The sequence below is a fragment of the Ctenopharyngodon idella genome, chromosome 20 (assembly GCF_019924925.1).
Source record: "Ctenopharyngodon idella isolate HZGC_01 chromosome 20, HZGC01, whole genome shotgun sequence".
Lineage (NCBI taxonomy): Eukaryota > Metazoa > Chordata > Actinopteri > Cypriniformes > Xenocyprididae > Ctenopharyngodon > Ctenopharyngodon idella.
This window is the reverse complement of record NC_067239.1, coordinates 18,489,106-18,500,038: the sequence shown is the minus strand read 5'-3', so window position 1 is coordinate 18,500,038 and position 10,933 is coordinate 18,489,106. Positions and strand designations below refer to the sequence as shown.

The 10,933-nt window shown below is 37.7% G+C and overlaps 1 long non-coding RNA gene across 1 annotated transcript; it reads left to right on the top strand.

Moving 5' to 3' along the window:
* Window positions 1-5,209: 5,209 nt before the first annotated feature.
* On the top strand, window positions 5,210-9,539 carry LOC127502448 (uncharacterized). The gene is made up of 3 exons (XR_007926865.1): window positions 5,210-5,319; window positions 6,013-6,222; window positions 8,806-9,539. It is a non-coding gene; the product is annotated as an uncharacterized LOC127502448 (long non-coding RNA).
* The last annotated feature ends 1,394 nt before the right edge of the window (window positions 9,540-10,933 follow it).

The window sequence follows — 10,933 nt, the reverse complement described above, 5'->3', positions numbered from 1 at the left end:
GATAGCATTTGAACTTTGATTTTTCTCTGCCTAGGGGCAAAATATGGATTTGGATATCTAGTATTTTTTGGTCTTCGCAAGCTGCTATTGTGAATGTGCCGCTGAGGCATCATAAAAAGAGTGTACTGCTGCAGCCACTGATTATAATTGTTCATACAAAGCATCACTGAAATATTTACATTTTTTGTTTATTTAAATTAAATGTTATGATCTGATCTGTTCTGATATGCTACATTTTTCAATGTTTCAATTGCATTACGAAGTGAAATTGCAGGTGTTTTATAATTGGGGAGCACCAGAGTGACCAAAAAAGTTTGAGAACCAAATAAATTCCAGCACAGCACAACAACCCATAATGAAAAGACCCTTCACAAAAGATTAGATAATGCTTTGCAATGAACAATGGCCACGTTCACACAGCAGCAAAATACGGTTGTCAGTCCTGTATTTGAGTCCTTACATTCACACACAGTATAACTTACAGTTATTTACGGGAGTGACAACCGCATTCTATAACAGAACTCACACCCGTAAATTTTCAGGACTCACAACCGTATTCTCCGTATTTCAGGACTCACAACCGTATTCTCGGAATATTCGCGCTGTATGAACGGAACAGGACCGGACGGAACAGTTGTCTGTCACGTCATACAGTGCGAGAGAGCCGCTCTGCTGTGTTTTGTGTGTGGTTTCGCTTTTGGCAACTTACAGCGACAGAGATATGAGCTGTGTGTCATCTTAATGTGTTAGATCTAGTCACTGTTCTCCACCGGAGCGGCTCCCGTCAGTTTTGTGTTTCTTTTCGAAATTCAAATGCCGTGTCATGCGCGAGACGTCGCAAAGGACGTGACACGCGAGTGCAACGGTTAAAGACTCCGGCTAGCACGTTTACATTTATGCTGCTGTTGGTTAATGAAGTTTGAATGGATAAACTCGCGGTTCAAATGGTCTCTTGTCATGTGATGTGAAAAGTGATGAGACTTTTCAGTTTTATGGACGTCACCATCTTTAATCCTACGTTGGTCACTGTCGTTATGGTTACTAGTAAGAAAATACAGGCTTGACTCTGCTGCACGTTCATACAGACAGTGTTCCAGACGCTGCTGTAAGTTGCTGTGTGAACGGGACATTTCGAGACTCACACCTGTAAGTAAATGCGGTTGTCAATCCCAAAGACGAGTGCATCCATTCAAACTTCATTAACCAACAGCAGCATGTAAACACGTGATAGCCGGAGTGTTTAACCGTTGCATTCGCGTGTCACGTGCTTTGTGACGTTTCGCGATACGGCATTTGAATTTGGAAAAGAAACACAAAACTGACTGGAGCCACTCCGGTGGAAAACGGTGATTGGATCTAACACCTTAAGATGACGCACAGCTCATATCTCTGTCGCTGTAAGCTACCGAAAGCGAAACCACACACAAAACACTGGCTGTCTTGCACTGTATGACGTGACAGACAACTAGTTGTCCAGTCCTGTTCCGTTCACACAGAATGCGGTTGTGAGTCCTGAAAATTTACGGGTGCGAGTTCGGTTATAGAATGCGGTTGTCATTCCCGTAAATAACTGTACCGTGTGTGAACGTAACCGTATTAAGGACTCAAATACAGGACTGACCACCATATTCTGCTGCTGTGTGAACGTGGGCTATTAGAGAGCTACATGTGACAATTTATCTGTTCAATAAAATACATTAGCCTACTTACCTGTTGAGTAATACAAACGCCATCTTCGCATCACCTTTACAACATTTCAAATCCCTCAGTTCTTGTTTTCTCTGCCATATTGACTCTCGTTTTAATATTAGCTCTGGACACTGTCGCGTTCTCTTTTTGCCAAGACTTTCCTCTATAAGGCGTTTTTTAAAAAACAAAACAAACAAAAAACAACAACGGGTAATTCCCCCCGGTTCGAGATTTAGCGTGCTTTTCTCTCATTGTGCATGTGACAGAGAGGCAGTATTAACATTAAAAGTGTCATTGGCATGTGCTAGTGGATAAAACTTGTAACATGTGCCGATGGATTGCGTCATGTGCCACTGACATTGTTGCAGAGCATGTCGCCGTATGTTGTGGCACCTGTCTGCCGGAGCATTATGTAGATTGTGTAACAAAAGCAGTTAACGGCAGAACAAAATTAAATGATAATACGTTGCTTTTAAACATGGGGTTCATTAAATTGGGGAGTAATTTTTACAACAATCAATAGGCTTCTCCATATGTTTAATATCTGCCTCATTGCCGTTACATATATTTATTATTATAAGTTTCTTTTTTATTATGTGTACAATGTATTTAGGCTAAGTATACATATTGTAAATACACAGTTGTTTTGATATGTTCCACAAACTGACTACGTTTGAAAAATATGACCGATTTGTAAATACATTTAATTGATAATTATTAAAATAAATCACTAAATTAGGCTATTTATTTAGGATTTTATGTCACAATAACGTCAGTATAGCTGCTCAACTCATCCGTCAGTCACTGGAGGTGCAGCATACGGCGACATGATCCGCATTCCGCAACATTGTCACTCCGTGGCACATGACGCAATCCATCGGCACGTCACAAGTTTTAATGGCACATGCCACTATCCACTGGCACATTACAAGTTTTAGTGGCACAGGCGTATCTCTTGACATTCCGCTGGCACATGCCAATGAAAACCTGGCGTGCCACTAAGCACAGCGGCAGGTGCCAGTGGATTCTGTGTGTAAGATGCCATGCCACTTAATGTTACTGCTACTGCAAACTATGCCACTCCCACACCATACACGCGTCCAAGTGGCCGGAGCAACTTCATCCAGCTAGGTCTCAAATATAAACACTTATAATAGGCTTACAATAGTGATGCAGGGTAAGACGAAAAAGTTACATAGTGTACCTTTAAACTACATGTTAAAGCATACTGCTTGCATAACTGATTTCACATCAATGACACAAAACTTCACAGGTTCTCATGTAAATGAATAATGAAAGATTTTTCATTCATTAATTCATTCATTCTGATTATAAAAGCAAATAAAAAGATCCAGTTCAAACTCACTTTAATAAAAAAAAAGGTCCATAAAGTCCACAAAGTCATGTCAGACTGTGTTAAAAACACAATAACGCTGAGTTCTCGTGTTTTTGCCGTGGGTGCTATGCCCCCTAGTGTCTGAAAATGGAGAAATATATAGTACTTTTTTTTTTTTTTTTTTTTTTTTAACCATTAAGTACATTTACATAATGTTGTCAGCGACAATGCTATCACTAATATAGTAACACAGAAGCTGTCTATATGCCCTTGAAGGTGGGTGTTACCCCGACCTGAACTTTTTCAGGTCAGTTCTGCTGTCAGCCAAAAAAAAAGGCTCTTTCCAGATGGCCAGACTGCTTGTTGAGAGCAGAACTGATGGCATTGCCCAGATTCCCAGTATGTCTACTCCTTTCCCAGCCAATGCTATATGCTCAGCTTGAAGTGCCTCCTGAAGTAACTCGTGTAGCCTATATCAAAAATCTTTCCTTTCATAAAGAACTGGCTTTATTGTTTAAATATTTTAAATGCATCATAATTATTTTAATATAAATTAAATATTTAGCTCACATGCACATTGAACTTAAAGGGATAGTTCACCCAAAAATGAAAGTTCACCCATAAAAAAGTAATCCATACGTCTCCAGGGGGTTAATAAAGGCCTTCTGAAGTGAAGCGATGCGTTTTTGTAAGAAAAATATCCATATTTAAAACTTTATCCCCTGGTTCACAGACAAGGCTTAAGCTAGTCCTAGATTAAAATGCATGTTTGCGCTAACTGAAAGTAACTTGTACTGACATCTCTTAAAATGTCAGTGCCATTGTTTTGTCTCAGGATGCACACCAGTAATGTTTTTTTTTTTTTTTTTTTTCTCTAGTAAACGTTTATAAAAGCTACTTAAATGCCCTAATTGAACTAATGCTTAATCCTGGCTTAGGCTAAACCCTGTCTGTGAAACCGGGCCTATAAATTCAAATAGCTTATGGCGGAAATGCGCAAATCGATTCGCAGCGGAAGAGTATTTTTTGACCTGACGCACAACGTAATGACGAACGTGGAGGTACAGAGGATAGAGCAAAACAAAATACCGGTCACGGATTATAAGTCTAAAATGTTCATTTTTAAAGAGAAATTTTGGAGGAATTCGATATAAGAAGTGGAGCTTAAATTTGTTGCACAGCCCTATTTGTTTGAACCGCGAGAGGCGTCTAAGCTTACAATACTCCTACATCCTGCGTCATACATTGCGTCAGAGGTTACTCATTTGACACAAGTCAACTTGCGTATTCTGCGTACGGCTAGTTATTTGAATTTATAAAGTTTTAAATATGGATATTTTTCTTACAAAAATGCATCGCTTCGCTTCAGAAGGCCTTTATTAACCCCCTGGAATCGGATGGATTACTTTTTTTATGGATGGATGCATTACTTTTTGCTTCAAAATGCACAACCTCCCCTCCCGTTCACAACCATTATAAACCTTGGAGGTCTAACACGCTGTCCTAACCAGACGCGATGAAATGGGCAAGTACATAGTAAAATTTATAAATATTACACAATTTAAACATTGTTTAAAGTACATACGGAGTGACTAAACCACTCTTTGTCATAGAATACATTTGTTTGTTCGCATTGAATTCACAGTTTGAACGTTCTTGTGCCCATTTATTTATTTTCAAGATCTGAGGTGAATTAGCCAGTGTTGTTTTCATTACAGCTAAAAAGCTGGGAATACAGAACGATATTCAAACTCACTTTAGACGCTTTTAACATTAAATAAAGCACATAAACAGTACCTGATATTATTGCCATACTTTGTGTTGCTGTTTCAGCCGCGACGTCGCGGAGAAATAGAAACCGTTTCTAAAATAGAATATTCGCGTGTCGCCGTCGCGGCTGGTTAGGACAAGGTGTAAGGATATTTTTAATATACCTCCAATTGTGTTCGTCTGAAAGAAGATCATACACACCTAGGATGGCTTGAGGGTAAGTAAATCATGGGATAATTTTCATTTTTGGGTGAACTATCCCTTCAATCCTGGCGTTACAGGTTATGGAATTCCTTGGGGTTAGCAATAAATACACATCACTGAGGAGGGAATGACAAGTGTGCCTGAGTTCTCACCAGCAGGGGGCAGAATAGAAAAACAAACTCTGTGGGACTTTTGTTTGTTTGTGGGTTGCTTTGGCTCATGTTTTCTTCCTCAGGCAAATGCTTAAAATGGCGGTTTTCAGTGTATGATTTATTTTTTTCTTTTTGCCGCTTCTTTTGAATCCGATCTAGTACAATAATGTAAGTCACCATAATGAATACATTCCTGGATAAAATTATAAAGAATATTTTTCAGCTGTTAACAAACGGGTTCTATCGTATTTGATTGCAGTTAAAAGATAGGCATATGTATGACAGAAATCGTGCCTTAATAATTTAGTTCAAATCACATATGTTAGATCAGGCTCAGTAACTATTAACAACACAAATATGTATATTTTAGTAATATATACTCAAGCCAAAGTAAACAATATTCACAGGTTTCAGAGTCATCAAGATTACGGAGCGCAGTTCTTTTAACAAGTATTTTAACAAGTATTTGTCCTACTGGGCCCACTTGTTTTGCGCAGGTAATTATTTGATGTCTTTATAAAATAACCACAGGGTGGCAATGCAACTCCATAGCAAATAAATTGAGAAAACTAGAGGGCCCAGATAAGACAATTGGTTGTTGCTGACACTGATTCATGAACAAAAACATGTTTGTATTATGTGCTTATAATTTAGTAGTAGTATTTGAATATTTCAATTTAAATATATTTGAGTATTTGAATATTTTATATAGTGTAATATTTGTTTGTATATTAATAGGAATGCATATGTTAGTTTAACCTGGAGGAAAATTTGAAACTAACACAAAGAAAGCACATATGATTTCATCACTGATTTGGAAGCATTTTCTCTCTTTTTCCTCTCCTTTTCTCTCCCTCTCAGAGCCCTGCAGGAACCTGCCATCACTCTATCCCACAACTGTCCACTATCATTAAAATTTGTGAGATGGGCCAAACCACAACACTCTGTCTTGCGCTTTGTTTTTGTTCATCAGTTTTCCTTTGCGGCATTTATGTGGATGAATGGCCTTAGAAAGGTCAACGCTGAACATTGATTACACACCTCGCTGTCAGAGGGGCCTGGGGGAGAGGGGTAAGTGGCCATTTGTTTTGTGCAAACTTATGAGTGGCCAGAAATCTTCAAAAAGTGCTGGCAAAAGAGCATTGTAGGGCTCTCCATCACGCTCCGGCACCGGTTGACACTACAGAGCCATTTAAGGGCTGACTTCTCTCCAGACATCCAAAACTGCAGAGTGTGACTCTGCGGTTTTATTAAATGCAGTTCTAAGGTAATAAAATGAAAGCTACCCATCTTAAAACATACACTGTAAAAAAAAAAAAAAAAAAAGTGACATTTAAAGAACAACCTGTACATTTTACAATGTAAAATGGTAATTTACTAAAAAAAGAAATATATATTAAATTTTTAGACCGGTAAATCCAAAAAACATTTTCTGCTGAATTATCAAGGCCGTGCTGCTACTAAAATTATAAAGACAGTCCACTTGTTTCGTTCCTAAATGAATGTGGTATTGAACAAATCAGTTAATTCCTTGAATCACTCAGTTGTTTCATTCCTCATTGAATCAGTAATTTTGAATGAATAGTTTGAATGAATGATTCAATGACTTCACTTGTTTCGTTCTATCTGTGTTATTGAACAAATCCGTTAAGTCACTCATCCACTTAACTGAAATGCAAGTTAGTGGAATAAAAAAAGCAAGGTCTAGATACTAATTTTTTAAATGTTGAATATCTTTTAATGTTAATTTTTGAGCAGTCTGTCATGCGCGACACCGTAAAAGATGCAATACCAAGTGCGTCTAGCGCATGTTTACATAAGGTAAATCCCAATTTGTGTAATTATGCACTATTCTATGCCGTTTTGTAGTGTAAATAGTGCGAGTAGTATGTTCACGCTGAAAATTCCAAAAAGAAACAGTGCACTTAAATACCCAGATGATTAAAAACTAAGCGAGGAATGTTGGACACTTCATGCACTAAACTGTCGCAGCTTTAAAGCTGCAGTCCGTAACTTTTTTTTGGTTAAAAATCATCTAAAATCTATTTTTGAGCAAGTACATAACCAGCCAGTGTTCAAAACTATCTCTTACCTTAGCCCGATTCACAAAGGTAAGCTTGTAATAATGTTTTCTAATTCGGGTGTTACTGGTGGGTTTTCTCACAGCAGCTGCAATAATTAAACTTATCATTTTGATGGCGGACTGTAATCCAGAAAGGTCCAAATGACAATCATCAGTGACAACTGGAGATTCACCGGTAGTCAAAAGCAAAATACTTTGGACTGCAGAGTAGTTACAGATATTGAAATCTACAGGTAATGCTAATACACACTAAATACACATAGTCACGCAATGCTGATGTTGTTAACATTAACAATTTGAGAACAAAGTATAACAATAATAATAATTTGTGCAGCTTGATGTGATCCAATCTAAGTGATTGTTAGATTTAATCACTATTGGCAGCACAATTTATTGTAATGCTCTTTTTCTCACTTGGTCAGAACAAAAGTGGCAGACATGTTACTTACTTGTTCAGATGACAATTTCCGGTAAAAATTCTTATTTTGGTCATACTTCCAAGACGTAGAATCTGTGATTCCGAAATACAGAATCCACATCGGTCTGGTGACTGACAGCAAACATTAGATTCATCCGCACTGAGGAGCTGTGCCGATGCACAACCCACGTAAAGATGATAATTCCACAAATAACTGCAACTGCAGGTTTCAAACAGAGATGGCGACAAAGAGGAAAAACATACGGACTGCAGCTTTAGTTACGTAAGCGGAGAGGAGGGGCTGTCAGACTCTGATGTTGAATGACAAAAAACCCTTATAAAAGTCATACACTACATAGATGAGTACATAGTGCATGAGTAGTGTATAAGTGCATAGTATATAGTGCATCATTCTGTGCAAATAGCCCCTTGTTAAATGAGCACTCATGGAAAGCTGCCCATCCAATCAAATTTGTGGAATAGAACTAACTGTAATATATACTGTAATGCATAATATAGTTAGATCACGGATGTGGGTGGATTAAGACTGATCTGAAATCAATAACTGATGGTAAACTTGTTGGGGTTTCTCACCATTGAACCAAGTCTGAAAACATCTCTTCAAAAACAGCCTGTACAACAGAGAGGTGCATTTTTCACAGATGTTGTTGTTGTTGATTCTGAGGCTTGGACCAATGAGATGCAAATGGGTGCAGCCACATTAGCGGTGGTGCATTGGTTTTGTTTATGGGGACAGCAGAAGGATTATCCCCTTCAGTCCATTTCATTTGATCCATATGGCCCAAAAGGCCTTAGCTTCAGCTGTGCCACAGCTTGGGATCCACGGTTGAGTTTGTTATTGTCCCAACTCTGGCTGAATGCAGTGCTACAAATCCTGACAATATAATATGCGCAGTCAGAGCCCTCTCTACAATGACACAGACAGAAAAGAAAGCTTCTTTACTGTTTTGTTTACTTATTACAAATATTGTGCATGCACACTGAGCAAAGTTTAATTTGATCTATCATTTCCATATGATGTCTCGGTGGAATCATCGATTACAGGGCTGTCATGATGAAGTCATATATCTATAGATTTGTGTCATCATCTAAAAGTGGACCCCTTTCTCTCTCTCTCTCTTCCCATGAGCAGGAGCTGAGCAGAGCGATTTACAGGCTGTCGGGTTGGCTTTGTTCCCGTGTAAGTCAAGTCTCGGTGGAGAAGAGACGCATCAGTGCTCCAAATGGCCCCAGCCGTCTCATTGCATTATCTTCAAATGGCACGTCTGATGGAGAAGTTAGAGAACAGCTCTCCTAGCTTCTCTCATTTAGAGATGCCTCCCTTATTAACATGTACATGGGTTTGTGCTGTTATATGTCCTCTCAAGGAATGGCTTCATAAGAGTCAAAAACAACATCAACAGTGCATTAATACTGGGTCACCTATTATAGATGGTGATTATGAGGAAGCTTTGAAAGGTGAGAAACCAAATCCTTATTCTGCCAGCGGCCAATGCGTGTCTGCCTGGAGGGAAAGGAACTATGCACATGAAAACTTGATGAATTCATGAATGCCTGTAAATAAATAGTTAAATAATGCCTGTAAAAAAATAGTTAAATAAATAGTTAATAAAAATATTTATATTTATATAGATGGCTAGTCTTTTATACATATATAATTTATTAGGGGTGTAACGGTACACGTCGTCCCGAATGCAGTCACGCGATGAATGCAGTTGGTCACAGGCGATCCACACTCCAATCCAGAAGGAGGCGTACATGGTAATGCAAAACTGTTTGATACCAGTAAAATGCGCAGAAGAAGAGACGATGATCTATATGTTTATGTAATAAAGGGTTAGTTCACCCAAAAATGAAAATTATGTCATTAATTACTCACCCTCATGTCGTTCCACACCCGTAAGACCTTCGTTCATCTACATGTTACATGTTGTTTGTGCCAAACAAGGAAGTGGATAGTGTTCTCAAATGGATTCGAATCCTGGTCAGAACAGTGTTTTGTTATAAAAACTCATGCAAATACACACTTTTTACAAACCCATTGTAAATGTTTTATTGAAAGTAAAATATATAAATCAAATAATAAGATTGAATATCAAGTGTATGTATAAAATGTCTTTTATAAATTTTCAGGGCTTGTTTTGTTTGTTCCAAGGATGGCTTAGCTAAACAGGCCAATAAGTATTAACTACTATTATTCTTTTTAATTATAGGCCTACTAATGTCTAATTAAAATGTCTACAAATGAATAAAACTGATCAGAGATCAGGTAAAACCTATAGACTTGATTCATGGGTTCACAGAGATCATCGCCCCCCACTGGTGAACCATTATTCACATTGCTTCATAACATTAAGGTTAACCACTGTAGTCATATGGACTGTTTTAAATATGTCTTTTGTAGCTTTCTGGGCATTGAAAGTGTAAATTAACTTGCTGTCATCAGATTTTATCAAAAATATCTTAATTTGTGTTCCGAAGATGAACGAAGGTTTTACGGGTGTGAAACGACATGAGGGAGTAATTAATGACAGAATTTTCATTTTTGAGTGAACTAACCCTTTAACCAGTGTTTCAACTGCAGAAAGACATCAACAAAACAGCTTGAGAATCATATCTCACATAGCATTACATTTACCTCAGGCAAGTCATTTAGTGTCCACAGCATGTTAGTTCACTAGAGAAATGAACTCTAGAGGGGAGCATTTCACTAAATATATGCACTATACCTAGCCTATTCATTAGTCTATATTTACTTAACCTGTTAGTAATGTCTTATTATTCAATGTATGTTTAAATGAATTTGTCATGAAAACAAGTTATGACAGCCACTGTGTAAATGATTATATTTCAAAAATGAACTGGGAAAAATGAACCTTATAATTATATTTAGAAGTTAATGCAAAACCTGCCTTATGTGCAATTTACATGTTTTTTTTATTTATTTATTTGAGTGTTCATTATTATACCTAAAAATAAATAGCAACTGAATTTAACCTAAATCTAAACAATATCTTAACTATTTATTTCTGAGCTTCAGTGCTTTACATACATTTCAGAGACCTGTAATGTACAATGAGAGCATTGGGTCTGAATAATATGAAGCCACGGACAAATAACTTTGACTGATGTGAAGCCGTACTGGTGCCTGACTAATTGACAGTGTAAACATTGTAAAGCATCATATTTTTTCATGTGAAAGTGACTGACTGACTGACAGCAGACTCGGCCTTCAGTTTCTCCAAGCAATTTATCATCCT